Raw genomic sequence first — 17,239 nt, 5'->3', positions numbered from 1 at the left:
TTTGAAGTTTTCCATCTCTCTTGCAACCAAAGAGCATACTAGAATATCACTGATATACATCACTAGGTATTTTCATAGTCTGCTATCATGTCTGTCCTGTTGGAGTGTTCCAGATCTCTGAGAGCATTCAAAAGAAACACCATCAAAACACCTGATGAAATTTCAATGTATCTCAAGGGCAGCATAAACATAAAAATTCGTATCAATAGCATGCTTGTTCCTTGCCGCTGGTGTGTTTTCTTCATCTGTTACTCTTAAACACAGCAGGTAAAGGCAGAAGACAGTGGATAGATTTAGAGATAACTTATGACTCATTTCACTGTCAGGAGCTACTCTGAATTTTTCAAGAAAAATCTCTGTGGTGGTACACCATTTCTCATTTACAACTGCATGTCTTCCATTTGCAACTAGTGAGTGTTTTGTAACCAATTCCCTCATTTTTGTTAATAAATAACATTTCATTCAGGTTGGACAAGAGTTGCCATTGAACATGATACTAAAAATTTGCTGAACAGATACCTTTTTTAAATTCTTTGATATGATAGACAGTGTTTGAATTGTTAGTATGTAGAAAGACCTACAGTAGGAACTTTTTTTTTTAAACTATGCTGGTAAGAACCTTCTTCTTATCATAATTTAAAACCTTTTTGGCATATGTGTGGTACATATAGTACTTAATTTGTAAGTTTGGTACATAGAGAAACGCTTTCTGAATTGCAGAGAAATATATTGGTGTAATGCATGAAGCAACCACCAAGCAGGAGCAGTCCAGACACTTTTGTGCTAGATTCTCCAAATACCATCTACCTGGCATTTGCCCCATAGTTATCATGCCTACACTTTCCTGGGCAATAAAATACCGTAGCATATCATTTGCCAAGCATGAGGAATAAGCCTCTCAGACACAGTGCACTGCTTATAAAGGCAGATTATAGAATGCATGTGTCATTCACTGGACCCTTTAGTAGCCAAAATAATTCATTACATTATCCACAGAACATCTCTTATTTTTATCTATGTCAATGAATTATTAAAATATTATTGAGAAATGCATACAGTTTAAAAAACATGAAACCAATCATTGAAACAACTACCATTATTTGTTGCATGGATATTATTCAGCTATTTAAAACCAGAGTTTTGTTTACAAGATAATGTTAATGTCCTTCCAGACGTGATTCAAAACATGACCCAACTAATAAAGCTTAATGATAATAAAAGGTATTATATACACTTGAAATTACCCAGCCTTGGAGTCAGGGTCCTTGATACGAGTCTTAACCCATTCTGCAGACCTGCATGTCAATACTCCTCTATTTCACTTTTTACCCACTGCACAATGATTCTGAATATGTTTATTGACTTGGTATTGTAGTGCTGTATAATATTTTAATTCCCTTTTCCCCCTTCAAATAACTAACATGTTTCCTGCCTATGAATCAAATTATTACATTTATCCTTTGCCCATAGCTTTCAAGCCAGGTGTCTTCTCTTCATGCTGTAGCATATCCTACAGTCTTTTTTTTCTTAAATCTTACAGCTGACCATATTAAAACACATTAAATTTTTCTAGACACATCTTTTAAAGATCCAGTTCAGATCATACGGTACTGCTTATCATTTTCTAGTTTTTCAGTTTCTGGATCTGAACACTTTATCGGTATTAGTTGTTCTGCAATATCTATAAAAATTAAATCATCAAGATGTTGAAGACAATGGGATGAAGCTTTGAGCTACGCATCAGTACCTTTGTGTGTCTAATGAGCTTTAATACAATTACACCTTGCCTAAGTTTAAACAAAAAGTTTGGTTATACTGCTTATACATATGTACGTCATGCAGACTGCAGCATGCCGTCTCAACAGGCTGCAAAGCCTGGTAAAGAAAATCTTGATAGTGCATGAACAAGGGTGCAGAAATTATTGTCAATCTTGTCCAGAAAGATGTAGCCAGAACCATTCAAATCTGAATGATACAACCTGTTTCTAGTTATCCGGAAGTGTTTCTTACAGTAGTGTTGATAAAAGGTTCATCACCTATTGCTGTCTCTGAAAGAAGTTAGCTTCTGAAAGAAGCACTTGAGAATAAAAACAGAGAAAAGTTCAAAATTCCAGAAATGACATTTATCATATGATTCAATCAAAATTGCTCAGGTACATAGTTTATGTGAACTTAAACAGACTAAAAACACTAACTTTTTATTTTACAATATTGTTTTGGTGCCAAAGATTCTTCAAAATTTTAATTACTTTATGAGCACTAAATTAGTTGGACTAGTGAATTCAGAATATGGAAACGGAAACCAGAAGTCACAAGAGTTTATGTACTGAATATTAATATACTTCCATTTTTTACAAATCTCCTGATGACACCGGTATAACTTTTCATTAATTGTCTAGAGAACAAGATAGTAAATTAATAAAATAATAAAAGATGAATATTCATGAAAATTATCTCTAGCTTGAGTCTAGATTTTTAATAGTGTTTGGAAATTGGACTGATTACCACATGAAAATTATTCCCAACTGAAAAAGATCTTTCAACTCAGACATTCATATTCAGCACAATTTCTCAGGTAGAATCTGCACACACCCTGAAATCTGAGCCAAATTCCATAAAACGAAGAAATGTAGATCATGCAAGTTATCCACACAGTAAAAAGGTGAGTTTCCTTTTTGAAGTTGTTTAACACAGTTAGTGCTTCCTGACAGTAGTCCAGAAAGCATAGAAACAGAGGGGAGAAGAATTGGGAAAGCAAAAAAACATAAACACTTTATGCAACACAAAAAGTCAATACCTTTCACAATAGTACCATTTTGCTATTTTCACATAGGAATTCAGGAAGAATTTTTTCATTTATACTTCACCGATCTAACAGAAAATAACTGTCAACAAAAAATGTAAGGGTGCTAGTTTTTACTTCAAAGAGCTATTTCTCAGAATTTCAGTGAATATGGGAGATAGCTCCTGATATCGGTGTTCTCTATCAGATCCCACCAAATTGTCTTGAATTATCTGATGAGGACATATGGGTGGTTTACTTCCACAGTACAGGTGCCCACACATGCTGTATTTACAATCTATAGTACCATTACTATGTATACAAATGCACCCATGGGGCATCTCATGGGCAAAGCAGGTGATTAGCAATAGCAAACCCATCATAAGACATAAAAGGAAAAAAAGGTTAGACATATAACAAAGGAATGAATTCTTCTTACGCAATTGTCTCTTCACAATTACATAAACCTTTAAATAATAAAAATCTGTTACTTTCTAGAGACTGAGAAAAATGATGCATGTTTCATTGCCACCCTAGCTTTGAATGTTTCATTACAGTGAAAGTGTCACCAATAAGCAGCAGTGATAATTAATAAAAAATATCACTACAGAATATACTGTTGTGTTACAAATTCCTTGTTTAATCCTCTGCTTTTATAGAAAGAACATTACAGCAGGTTTCCTGAAGAAGTTCAGTGGTTTTAAGTGAAGTTATTTTTTGTTATATAATATTTGATGTTAGTCCTTAGGAGCAGCAAAATTCTGTCAAAAAAAAAAAACCCAACCCCAAAATCCAAAATGTGCAAAAGACAGACCTTTTATATGCAGTTATACAACAGTGTCACCAGTGTCAAATGATGACAGAAAGAAAATGGGACAAATAAAAATACAGAGGGAAAACTGTCCTAGTTAGACTCACAGCTTTGCAAATAATTGTGAAAATAAGTGTTTAAATGGCTACCCATGCCGGAATAAAAATTACCCTTATGAAATGCTTAACACATTGTATTAAGTATTGAGTATAACGTAAGCCAAATCTTACGGCTCTAACTGATGTATTGGCACCACTGTGCAAATTTGGGCAAACATATTATCTCATGTCTCTTTGCCATGGCAAGTGAAAAATACATGGGACATTTCTGGAATGACAACTGAAGAGTTCCTGGGTAACGCAAGAGCGATATTTTAGCTGTAGGACCTATATCCTTTACCATCCAGTTTTGTAAATCACTCAATTTTATTTCTCAGTACCACCTCTGGTTTCTTTATGCTCACTATGATATCACTGACAGCAAGCTTATAGTGGATCAGTACATGTACAAGACCACCGCAACAAAACAGACTGGTGATTCTTCCCCAAATACGTGGATAATTGCTCAAGAGCAACAGCTGCACCATATTTAAAAAAAAAAAAAAAAAAGCTGGCAGGCATTGTGGGCACAATGTACTAAAGCAGTTTTGCCGGACAAGCCAGAAGGTAGCATCTAGAAATAACAGAACTCCAGCACAGGCATCAGTCTCAAAAACCAAGGCAGGAGTCACCTGTATGATATCGTAATGTCACAACTGTTTTCTGGAGAGCTTACAAAAAAAAATATCTTGGTTAAGATGAGTTGCCACTTGCCAAGTGAAATGCCAGACGGCTCCGCTGTTTTAACTACTTATTGGGATGTTGCAAAGCCTCATTTTGACTGATCTTCAAAACAGAAAAACCTTTGAAGCTTTAGACATCTCATAACAAGTGTATTATGTACGCTTTGGATGACATTTGCTTTAACTTTTGCCTATCTCAACTTGATCATATTGTTGCCAAGAGCTGATTTTATTTGCATTCTACAGAAAAAATCAGGAATAAAAGCAGAAAAAATATTCGTCCTATCTCTTTGTGTATCATGTTACTTGGTTTACCTAGCTTGCTATACATACAGTTGCTATGAGAAAACAGTGGATGGTCACAAAATATCTTGAATGCAACAGCTTATATGCTACAGACTCTTACCTGAGAGTTAAGACTGAGATCCTGGATTACTCCTTATTCATTTCTAGCTGATTAATCATAATCGTGTATAGTCACCGTGAGCCAACTGGCTTGTAGGAATTACAATGTAAATCTGAGTAGCGTATTTCTGCAGAAGTTAACAGTTTTGTCTGTTGAAGTTGTTGACCAAATACTCTCTTGCCTTTGAATACTAGCACTGCATTTATAATTCTGTGGATGGGAAGCCATTCAGCATAAAAAGAGGAAGATGATGATTTATTCTTGCTGACTATATTCAGTAGGCAATATTTTAAGTCATTTAGCATGTTTGACAAATCTGAAGTTTCCCAAACTCTGCTATAATTTCCACATTATGTCCTTTTGGCACTTCAGAACATAAATATTCATTTATTGATGTGTTTTAGTGAGTAGATTAAGCAGAGGAATTTCTACAGTAATTTATTTTCTCTGACAATCTCTGTATGCGTCCACTTCTACTACAAATTTATATTAAGCCTTTCCCTTTTTAAGCTTTACACCCTACTCCTGATTTCATCTTCAGATGCCTCTTTGGACTTTTGTGTCTCTTTGGGTTTCTGTCGTGAGCTGCAGCAGTTCACTGCAAAGTAAGAGAAAAAGATACCCTTTATAAACAAATACCGAAAGGTTGCAGCCAAGCCAAGATATTCATGCATGTTTACATTAAAATAACTGGCATCTAATGACCAACATAAAGGCTTGATGTGAGCAACTATTTCAGCAAACCTTCTTGCTGTAATCTTCCAATTCAATGAACCAGACAAAAGTGGGAATCTGAAGCACACCAAATTATCTATATTCATCAAGTAGTTCCAAGAAAAGCTGAAATACAGCTTAGGCTGTTGAGCAGTATTAAACAGTGCTTTTTTTAAAAAAAAAACTCAGTCACAAGCTATTATAAAACAATAAAGGCTTATATCTGAGAGGGAACCAAAGGACTTTTTAAATTAACGTAAAATGTTAAAACAAAGGCTTACAACTGCAGTTCAGGTGACCTTATGATAAAATATGTAAACAATGACAGCTATGGGCCCTCAGAACTCTCTGTTTACCCATCTCAAATAACCATGAAGATTTCCATTAGGAATCTTAGAAATTTTAGTACTTGATTGAATAGAATTAACTAGCTGAACAATACTAGAGCTATTGAATTATTGAATCTAAGCATTCTGTCCCTTCTTCCTTTGGTTAGCGTTTAGATTCATGGCATAATACTAAGCATCAGAGTCTTCTGTATGACAGTGTCAGGCAGTATCCTCCTGGAGAAAACGTCCAGCATACAGCTGGATAAACACGTAGTGCAGTGGGTGAGCAATTGGCTGGTGGGTCAGGCTCAAACGTTTATAGTAGAGTTACATTGGGCTGGCAGCCAGTCACTAGCAGGGTTCCACAGGGATCCATGTTAGGGCCAGTACACTTTAATCTCTTCATAAATTACTTGGATGCAAGACTGGAAGGAATACGAATTAAATTAGCTGATGGCACAAAACTGGGAGGAACCATTGACACTCTCGAGAGCAGAGAGGCCCTGGAGAGGGATCTGGACAGACTGGAGAGCTGGGCAACCACCAACCGTATGAAGTTTAACAAGGGCGAGGGCAAGATTTTGCGCCTGGGGCACGGCAACCCTGTCTGTACATACAGACTGGGGAGCGAGAGGCTGGAGAGCAGCCCCGCAGAGAGGGGCCTGGGGGTTCTGGACCATGAGCTAACAGTGTGCCTTGGCACCAAGAGGGCCAACCATGCCCTGGGGTGCATCAAGCACTGTATTGAAGCCTGTCAAGAGAAGTGATTGTCCTACTCTACTCTGTGTTGGTGCAGCCTCACCTTGAGTACTGTGTTCAGTTTTGGGCACCACAGTACACTAAGGATATAAAGCTACTAAAGAGTGTCCAGAGGCGGACCATGAAGTTGGTGAAGGGTTTAGAGGGGAAAACGTATAAGGATCAGCTAAAGTCACTTGGTTTGTTCAGCCTGGAGAAGAGGAAGCTGAGGGGAGACCTCATCATGGTCTACAGCTTCCTCACAAGGAGAGGAGGAGGGGCAGGAGCTGATCTCTTCTCTCTGGTGACCAACAGTAGGACCCAAGGGAATGGCAGGAATATGTGCCAGGGGAGGTTCAGGTTGGATATTAGGGAAAGGTTCTTCACCCAGAGGGTGTAGGAGCACTGGAATAGGCTCCCCAGGGAGCAGGTCACAGCACCAAGCCTGACACTAATCAAGCAGCATTTGGACAAGGTCCTCAGAGATATGGTGTAAATGTGGGGTTGCCCTGTGCAGGGACAGGAGTGGGACTTGATGATCCTTGCGGGTCTCTTCCAGCTCAGGACATTTTACGATTCTATGACTGCTAGCTTGATAAATTAACTTTAAGGCTAATTTTTTTTTGAGCTGCATTTTATTTCTGCGTTCATTTTTAGAATATTCAGCAGTTCTGGAAAAAACACTCTACCTCACTCTACGTCTGTTTCTTCTCCTATTCTAATTCTTCATTATATTTTCTTATACTGTTATTTGCAAAAAACCTTTACTTCCAGGATCTTCATTCAAGATTAGTAACACTTTTTTTCCATGTATTATCCAAACATTAAAGGCCATTTGAGGTTATCTTCCAAAACTATTTATTTTAATACAGTTGATCCTATAAGCATTCATTGCTGGCTTGTTTTCATACGTCAGTGCAGTTTATCAGTCAGGAAAAGAATCACTGATATTTAAATCGACTGATATATCTTTACATTGTCTTACTAAATTCACTTATTAATCACAAAGTTCCATTAGGTAACAAGTATTCATGGCTAGATATACAAAGCAATGCTTTCTGAATTCTCAATTAAATCCCTTGACTCAGACTTTTTTTTGTATTTCTAGCATATCTCTCCAGCTATTGCCCTTAGCAGCCACACTTCTTAACTTTCAGTTCAGCTTGAATGCCTGTAAATGATAAACAGGCCTAGAAAAGCCTATTAAATGCACACTAAATTTACTCCCAAAAGAGCTAACAAAAAAAAAGTTGCTGGAAAGGTGAAATGCTACTATAGATGACATGAAGAATGATAATGAGACTAAAAAGTTTATATGTTGAGGGCAGGCTGAAAGCCATGTTACCAAAGACTCAGTGGTCTGTACAAATAGTTGACAAGCTCACTCCTCTGAAGAACAGAAGTGATTTACCTCAACACTGAGAGCTTCACCACTGAAATACACAGCCTTAATTGAGGGGAACCAATATTTTGCAAACACTGCTGTAAGATAACAGATCAGAAAGGACCGTCTTCTCTTCCTCACTGTTAAGAGGTCTGCCCTGTATGTGACTGTGATGACCAGATTTCTGAGAATATGAGAATAAACTAACACCTCTTTCTTTTTCACCTTAAACAGCATCAAGAAGAGAGCCCAGTGGTTGGAACATCACAATTTCTGTTGCAAAGCTGCAAGCAGTCATGCTCTTTATGCTTCCTTCATCTTCCACAACACAGGGAATTCACTACTAGTGTTGAATCTGTAGCAGCACTACACTGCCCTTCTGCCAGCCTGCAGTGCAACAGGTAGTCAGTAAAGAAGCTGTCTATAGTCCCTATAGTCTCATTATTAGAATAAATGCAATGAGTTGTAGACAACAAAATGCAGGGAAAAAAAAAAAAAGATACTTTTGCAAATTTGGTGTGAACCAGACTGACTGCAAAGGACAAAAAATACAAGGAGGTACCTTAAAACCATCCCCTCCTCATAAACTGGAGGAAGTTCGGTGAAGGGCCACTGAGACGGTTTGTGCCTGGAGCACTTGCCCATGAGTTAAGACAGACAGCTGGCCTTACTCATCCTGGAGAACAGACAGCTTTGGCAATATCGGTGCCCATGAGGTGGTTATTGAAAAGACATAGCTGGGTTTTTCACAGAAGTGCAGAGCAGGAGGATGTGGGACAATCAACAAAAATGGAATTAAGACTGGCTCAGATGAACACAGGGGAAAAAAAAAAATTTTCCACCCCTGAGAACACTCCAGCAGAGATCCATGGAGGTGTTGCCATCTTTCTCCTTTCTTGGAAGTTCTCAAGACCTGACCAGCCAAATCCCTGAGCTTATACCTGACCTTGATGTGAGAAGGGGAACTAGAGTCTTCCTGAGGTCCCTTCCAGCCTCAATTACTCTGTCATCCTACAAACATCCCAATTTTCCAGGAAATAGCAGCTTCAGAAGTTTCTTTCATCAACCATAAAGTTGTCCACAGTCATTCACCATTTCTTCTTTGTCTGCAACATACTCTTAGTATTTATCCTGAGCAGAACAACATACTTTCTTGCATTCTACCAAAACAATCTCATTTTTTTCTGTCACAAAACCAAAGTAAGGCCAGGCCAGACTGAAAGAAGTCTTTTCAAAGTCAGTTTTCTCTAAATGTTAGTTGCCAAGGATTTCATAGTGCCTTTACTATTATTTTTTTTCCATTGTGAAAAAGCCTGGATGATTTGAAGAGGATTTTTATTTAACTTTCCAAAGATTAATGGTAGAGGAGAACTGCAATAGAAGTGTATTATGCCAAGCTAGTGATGAAGGAAGAATCAATAGGAAATTACAGAGAGGCTCAAAGAGTAAACATATAGTTGGAAAAAAAATTTAAAGAAATGATGAAATGCTTTTAAAGGAATCACTACATACCAGGCAGTGGAGTATGGGGCAGTGTCTACTGTAGGATCAAGGAATATGTATGCATAGGAGGAGAGTTCTTTGGCAGTATATGTGAGGCTTGTGAGTTAATAAGGAGATATTTAAAACACCTCAGCCTGTTCAACTGTAGTATCAACGGAAGGCTGCTATTGAGGAGTAACTCATGTCACTACGGTTATTCTGTAGCAGGTCTCACAATAAACAAAAAATTCTACTTCTGAACACTTAATGAAGGGTCAATCCATACACTGTTATGTTTATAAAAAAGGACTATGTTATAAATTATTACTAAGCATCAGACAAAAGACATTACTGATAGTAACATGCAGATCACTGATATCTTGAACCCAGTGACCATTAAGCAATTAGGTTTTCTCTGTGATAAATGTTCTTATGCACACCCACAAAGAAACAGAGAGCTGCAGAACCTCAATAACACCCTACCCTGGCTACTCCCAGGGCAATGACAGGAGCCATAAGTCTGTCACAGCTCATCTTCACAAGCCCAGAGGACTACAAGGACTAAAGTGAAGCAGGAACCCAAATGAAGGACTCAGAAGAGACACTTGGTACAGGCATCACCCAACAGTGTCCCAGGAGAGCCTCAACCCCATGTTCAGACATGAAATTCATCAGAATGACCCAACCCCAGCCTCCCTAGGCATATCAGAGACTTTATCAGAGGCAGGGGAAGAGCATTCTGGTACTGCAGAAGACTTATAATGGGATGTTTAGGGGATGAACCAAAGCCAGAGATGGATCGAGGCGATTTCGGGCAGAACAACAGTGGAAAAAGAGATAAGCACTGTCATTTATGTGTGAAGAGTGGGCTGGTTGGTACACTTGCCTGGCCCTGCTGTACAGTGCCTGGTAAGAACTGTCTGCCCCGTCTTCTCATTAATCTCCAATTCTATCTTCCGCAGGCAGGGACTGTGTGCATATGCGTGTGTGGCATCTGTGTGCCAGCAACTGGATTCAGACCATGAGTCAGACGGCTCATCTGCCTGTGGTGCCAGTGACCGGAGATAGCAGTGAGTGAACTTAAGTGCCACCTACTGGGGTATGACCTTGAGTGATTGGGGCCCATCTGTCTGTTGTGCCAACACGTGGAGTAAATCAGGGTCTGATTGTCAGCTACCAGGCTAGGACTGCAGGCTAGAAGACCTGTGTGCATAGCTCAAGACTGGAACGATTGAAACCAAGTCCTCATTACTGAGGCAGGAGCAGGGGTCAGAGTGTGTCTGTGATATCAGCAACTGCAGTGAGTGTGGGTGTAGTGAGCGTGTCACCGCTAACAAAGGTCAAGCTGGACTAGCTGGCGAGTAGGTGGAGTGACCTACAAGCCAGACATGTGTACATGTCTCTAAGGGTGAGCCCGTGGAAAAGTTGGATACTGGGGAGGTAGGGGAATCCCAGTCAGCTACCAGAGAGGTTTCAGGATCTGAGGGTTCCCAGGGGTGAGACCTGCGGATGTGTGTCTCTATGGGTGAGACCATAAATGGATTAGCTAGTAGGGCATATGGGGCTATTCAGCCAGTGCTCTGTGTGTGTGTCTGGAGAGACTGGGATCAGGGCCTAGCAGGGCACACTAAGTGTTGTAGCCCAGCTGGAGAACCGCCTGAGTATGCATAGGCTGTGTGTCTTACCTGTGTCATTGGCCATGCATAAAATATTGGTGTTATGGTGGGTTAATCTTGGCTGGTCACCAGGCACCCACCAAGCCACTCAGTCAGTCCCCATTCTCAACTGGACAGGGGAGAGAAAATATAGAGAAAGGCTTAAGGGTTGAGATAAGGACAGGGAGATCACTTGCCAACTACCATCACAGGCAAACCAGAGTTGACTTGGGGAAATTAATTTAATTTATTACCAATCAAAAGTCAGAGTAGGATAATGAGAAATAAAACCAAATCTTAGAACACACTACCACCTCCAACTCCTTCCTTCTTCCCGGGCTCAACTACACTCAAAGTTTTCTCTACCTCATTCCCCACAGTGGAATGGGAGTTCCTGTCAGTTCAGCACACACTGTCTCTGCTGCTCCTCCCTCCTCACGTTCTTCCCCAGCTCCAGTGTGGGGTCCCACTCACAGAGACCATCCTCCACAAACTTCTCCAGCATGGGTCCTTTCCACAGGGTGCAGTCCTTCAGGACCAGCTTGATCCAGCATGGGTCCCCCACGAGGTCATAAGTCCTTCTGACAGACCCACTCCAGCACAGGCTCCTCTCTCCACAGCGTGGGGTCACAGGTCCTGCCAGGGGTCTGCTCCAGCATGGCCTTCCCATGGGGTCACAGTCTCCTCTGGTCACACTCACCTGCTCCTGTTTGGGGTCCTCCATGGGCTGCAGGGTAGATAACTGCTGTACTATCGACCTCCATGGGCTGCAGGGGAGCAGCCTGCCTCACCATGGTCTTCACCACTGACTTCAGGGGAATCTCTGCTCTGGCTCCTGGAGCACCTCCTCCCCTCCCCTTTCACTGACCTTAGTGTCTGTGTAGTGGGTTCCTTTCACATATTCTCACTCCACTTCCATCAGCTGTTGTGTAGCAGGTGTCCCTGTCTTCCCCATCTTCCCCTCTCATATCGCAGAAGCGCTACCACTATTGCTGATTGGCTCAGCTTTGGCCAGCAGCAGGTCCATCTTGGTGCTGGCTAGAACTGGCTGTGTCAGACATGGGAGGAGCTTCTGGCATCTTCTCATAAGAAACCACCTGTAGCCTCCCGCTAGCATAACCTTGCCAAGTAAACCTAATACAAATGTATATGTATACTTTGTGTTGCATGTGCATAATGGCAACAGATTTTCAGTCTTGCTACTGGTTGGACCAGTGGGCACAGAGCTGAGGCAGCCTCAAGTCTCTTGGGTTGCCATTTCCAGCCTGATATTTCTGTTAAGAGGTTCCATTTCTGTATTATCTTTTATGATCTCTTTCACTAGCTATGCTCTTACAGAATCCCAAAAGAAAGAAAGACCCATAAAGAAAAAACACAGAATAATTGTTCCCTCATCCAAGTGTAATCCAAATGAAGTTTCAATACGTCTCTTGGAGTTAAAATGGGTGTTACTCTCTCCATTTTATGATAAATCAAGGCAAAAACAAACAAACAAACAAACAACAAAACTCAAACAAACAAACAAAAAAAGAAGTTAAAAGTGTTTAACATGAAGTTCCAGATTTCAGATTCTTGGGAGTTTCTCTGTCACAGTATTGAACATTGCAAGTAGCTTCATGGCTTCCTAATTGGAGTATATCTCCTATTGACCACTACAGCAGCTCGGCATTTACCCAGGAGAAACTTTGGGTGCTCTAGCAGATGAGGACAACAGTTACTGTCTGGTTTGAAAAATGGGGTGCAAGTATGATGCTCCCTCCAACACATAAGAACTCTATGCTCTATACAATGAAAGGAACCAATACCTCAGAGCTTATCTCCATTGTGAAATAAATCTCTTTCTGTGTAGGTATTTACGATGCATAATTTCAAATTTCTGAAACAAAATGAAGTGGATGCAATGAGGAGCTCTGAATCTTCCATTATGCAAATCAGATTCCTCTCCTGAACAGACTGACACTGAAGGAAGGTATCTTTTCAAACCTCTAAACTGATACTAGGTAAACCCAAGCATGTAGTCCTGAAATTTCCTGAGAATCGAATGTATTACAGAATGAACTCAAAATTCACCAGAGTACTATCACAACTCAACATGACGTAAACTTTCCAAGCTTAAATGGCAAAGACCTTCAATTTCTAGGACAGTCTTCCTAAAAATAAAACTCTAGTCTTTAAAAGATTGTGACTTGTATTCTGTGCAGTGCCAGAACAGCAAGCTTGTCATGTGTGAAGTGTTTTTATCTTTTTCTACGTGGTAGTTTTAAGGCTAGTGAGCCATTTTGTCTCCTTGTTACACAGAATAGAGACAAGAGATAGAGCTATTGATTTTTTTTTTTCTTTTCAAATACATGGAATATTTCTAGCAGAGTCTTGACAGTTGCAATGTTAAGGCAAAGTGTGAGGGGAAGAGTATTTCTGTTCTCTTAGGTAGTCAATAAATACATTTTCACTCAACTTCAGAAATCTAGTTGCATTCATGCCTGAATAGTTGGCTTTTCTAGCCTTCCTTTTTTTTTCCCATTTAGTGTCTCTTACTCACATAGAATTTTCAAATGTCTCCTACCATTTGTAAGAATCAAAGTGATTTGGCAGGATTAGGTTTTGCCCTGTAGCTTTAAGCTTTTAGACCACAGTCTTTCAGATGTTTCCACATGACAGAGAGGCAAAATTTTGGTGGAAATTTCTGAGGCAAAGCAATCCACCCAGTCAGTTGCAGATTTGATCTTGTCAGTATCTGGTAGAAATTAAAGGTAAAAAGTCATTGGGTAAATCACCATTGAGTGGCAAGGAGAAATTCTGAAGCGTTCTCTGGGATTACAGTAAATTCAGTGATTACACATTTAACTCTGAGGAGTCTTTCCCTCTTTAGCCCTACACAGTCAATTGATCAATTTTATTTTTAAAAATGAATTAACGAGTAAGTATAGTGAGGGAAAAAAGTTACTGACTAGTCACATGGTCAAACTAAAAACAATCAATATATTAAACAGAAAAAGCATTATAAGTTTAGCAAAGCAAAATGTATGCAAGAGATAAAAGGTCAACAAACTTATGTTAAGTGCTGAATCAAAACTTCAGTGAAGTATACCTTTGAAGAAAGTGACTGAGCAGTCCATGCTTTATAGAAAGCCAGACATTAAGACTTTAGAACAACTACGCAGAGAACTCTACATTGTTGAAGACGATAATAAAAAGGTTTTTTTCTTGCCAGTTCTGTAAAAAGGATAACTACATACAGCTATGGCTCAACCGTGGATCATAGAAAGTATGTGCTGCCTGAAAGATTTTCCTGATGCTTTTATAAAATACATACCTTCCTGAGGCATGTAGCATCAAGGAGCAGCCATCCAACATTTTTTTTTTTTAAATCAGTTTGGATGATTATTCAAAGCTGTACTTGATACTGCATTACTTTGATGTGAGAAACATGCTAACATCCTCAAAAGAGCTTTTGCAAAAATCATGCTGATTTTTACTTTCAATTCAAATATATTTTTAAAATATCTTCTGTTGTGATATTTTAAAATTTTTCTTTCCAGTCTCCAGTCAACAGAATAACAGCATAGAAGTCAACAACTTCTGTTTGCATTATAAATGGTCCATTTTAGTCCAATTAATTGGATCTGCCACTCAAGTAACTATTACATTAAGGTACTGATTAGGCTTTCCAACTCCACCATGGAGAAAGTTTTCTAAAGAAAAGATTCTGTCTTTCAAATTATTCACAACATGAACTGAAGGTATTAACAGTCTTCTACTTATTAACATTTGGAAAACCAGATTCAATGAGCAAACTACTAATTAGTTTTTGCTGATATGAGAGTATATAACAAGAAAAAGGATGGGTCAATGGTTGCAGTACTAAAATGGAGATTGGAAAGACAGAGTTTCACTCTCTTTCAGCTATTTTAAATAATGCATTTATTTTCCCCGTCTTTCAGTTCCTTGTTGGAAGAATTGGCATTCCCTTACCTCCAACCCTCCTTTAACACCAAAAGGTTTGAGAAATGAGCTGAGACTAAGACATCTGGAACACTAGATATGCTCCATTTTGCTATTTAACTGAAGAGGTTGGCCCAGGAATAAGGATTCCTAGCCACTAAGTGTATTGATACAAAACACAGTATAGAAGCATTCCAAAATGAAACAAGTAAGAAGAGGGGCAAGGGGGCTTTAATTTTTCTCTGTTTCAGATCATTTAATTTAAAATAATCCAAGCAAACAAAACAGAATGAGTAAAGCGGATCAATCAATCCACAACAGAAAAGTGAGTGATAATGGACCTTATACCAACTGTATATTACTGGAGTGCCATCCTCCTCAGTAACATTACCCACAGAATGTGTGGCAAGTTTTGATTAGTAAAAAGTGGTCATTAACAACTAAAACAATAAACATGCTAACACAGCTCTTCTTTCTGAATCTTAAATGAGAAACACTAAGAGTTAGATAGAAAAACAAGGTGTCATGTTATTTAAAAAAGAGCTTCCCCTACAGATATCGATAGGAGTCACTTCCTACTCTCTGAAATACTTCCCAAAAAATAGTGTTTTTTTAAAAAAGATGAAAACTCTGCTTAAATTTAATTATGTGAAATTCTAACTATGTATTTGTCTCTGTTAGGTCTTAGCTAACTGAGCCAAAAAGAAAGAAAAAATGCCAATAATTTCCAAAGTATTAAGTTGTTTGATATAGCTCTTGACAAGAGTCAAGAAAGCAAAAGCTGATAGGAAATTGTCCGTTTAAGCAGTTAAGCTTCATCAAACTATGTTTTTCAATTTTCACACTATGTAACCATATTCCACAGCACTTAAAATATAAAGGAGGCATCTTCATATGCCAGCTATAATCATTTCACTCCACAAGCCTTAGACTTATACTATTAAAATATAGGAATCTAGTGGGGTTTTTTCTATTCTGTGTTGAAAAAGAGTTATTTTAAGGTTATTGTTGTGGTGAAAACACAGACTTCAACTAATAAAGGAAGGATTTCACTTAAAATGGAAATGTTACAGAATTTCATTGTCAGTGTCACCAGAACTAGAAAATAGTTTTTGGAGCTAAAAAGCCTTTTAAAATATTATTTGGATCTAAATAACCTTTTGGAGCTTAAGCCAAAATAGCCTTTGGAGCTTCATCTCTTTTTTGTGTGCTATAATAGCTTGAATTGACTGGCAAAACTGTCATTAAGCTGAATTTATAAACACTGTTGCTATGGTATAATGAGGTCTCTGCACTTTTGTTTTCGCCCTTTGGCCATGCAGAGCCTTCAGTCATCAAATTCAGGTGTTAGAAACCCAAGAAATGTAAACACATTATATTTAACCTTTCATTTTTCTTTACTACAAAATGCCTCAAGAAGAATCTTGAGATTGATCAAGAAATACTGAGAACAGCAAAAGACACACTGCAAAACACAGAGCATGCCAGTCCTCATGCTAGTATCTACATCATGTTTTTAATTGTGAACATTTGCACAAATTTCAAGAAGCCAACTGGAAAACATTTCAGTAGAGACCCAGAGAGAAAGTTTACTGTATGCAGTTCAATGTTGTCAGTCAACAGTAATTCCTCTAAATACCAAAGGTCTGTTGAATCACATAAGACATGTCATGATTTATTACAGGCACAAAGGAAGTTGCATCTTTATCAGGGCAACAAAAGAGTGTACTACTGCCAGTTGTTAGCATTAGATGTTTGAGGATTTTCGGTGTAGCAGCAAAGAGCTCATCAAAGATCAGTGACCAGGATTGATCTTTGTTTCCTTCTTTTCTTTCCCATATTATCTCATTTGTAAGACTCTCTTCCTTCTTCAAAGTGACCATCCCTACAATGTGAAAAAGAATTGTAGGAAAATTATAATTTGCCATCAGTAAATAAATTCTTCTTCATGAAGATGGTAAAAAATTGGAAGAGGTGTTCAGAGAGGTTGTAGACTCCAGCCCTGGGCATTTTCAACACTTGATTGAGCAAGGCCCTGAGTAGCATGATCGAACTTTGAAATCTACTTTGAGCAGATTGGGACTACAAGACTCCAAAGTGTTAGGTTACAGAAGGCTCATCTACACATGCCCAGGGGAGCACTGGAGAACAAACCTTGGAGACTGGGAGGGGTTATTGCCTAATGGTTTGGGACATATTAGAGGATGCAGGGGAA

Source organism: Phalacrocorax carbo, chromosome Z, assembly GCF_963921805.1.
Source record: "Phalacrocorax carbo chromosome Z, bPhaCar2.1, whole genome shotgun sequence".
NCBI classification, from domain to species: Eukaryota; Metazoa; Chordata; class Aves; order Suliformes; family Phalacrocoracidae; genus Phalacrocorax; species Phalacrocorax carbo.
Note: the sequence above shows the minus strand (reverse complement) of the source record.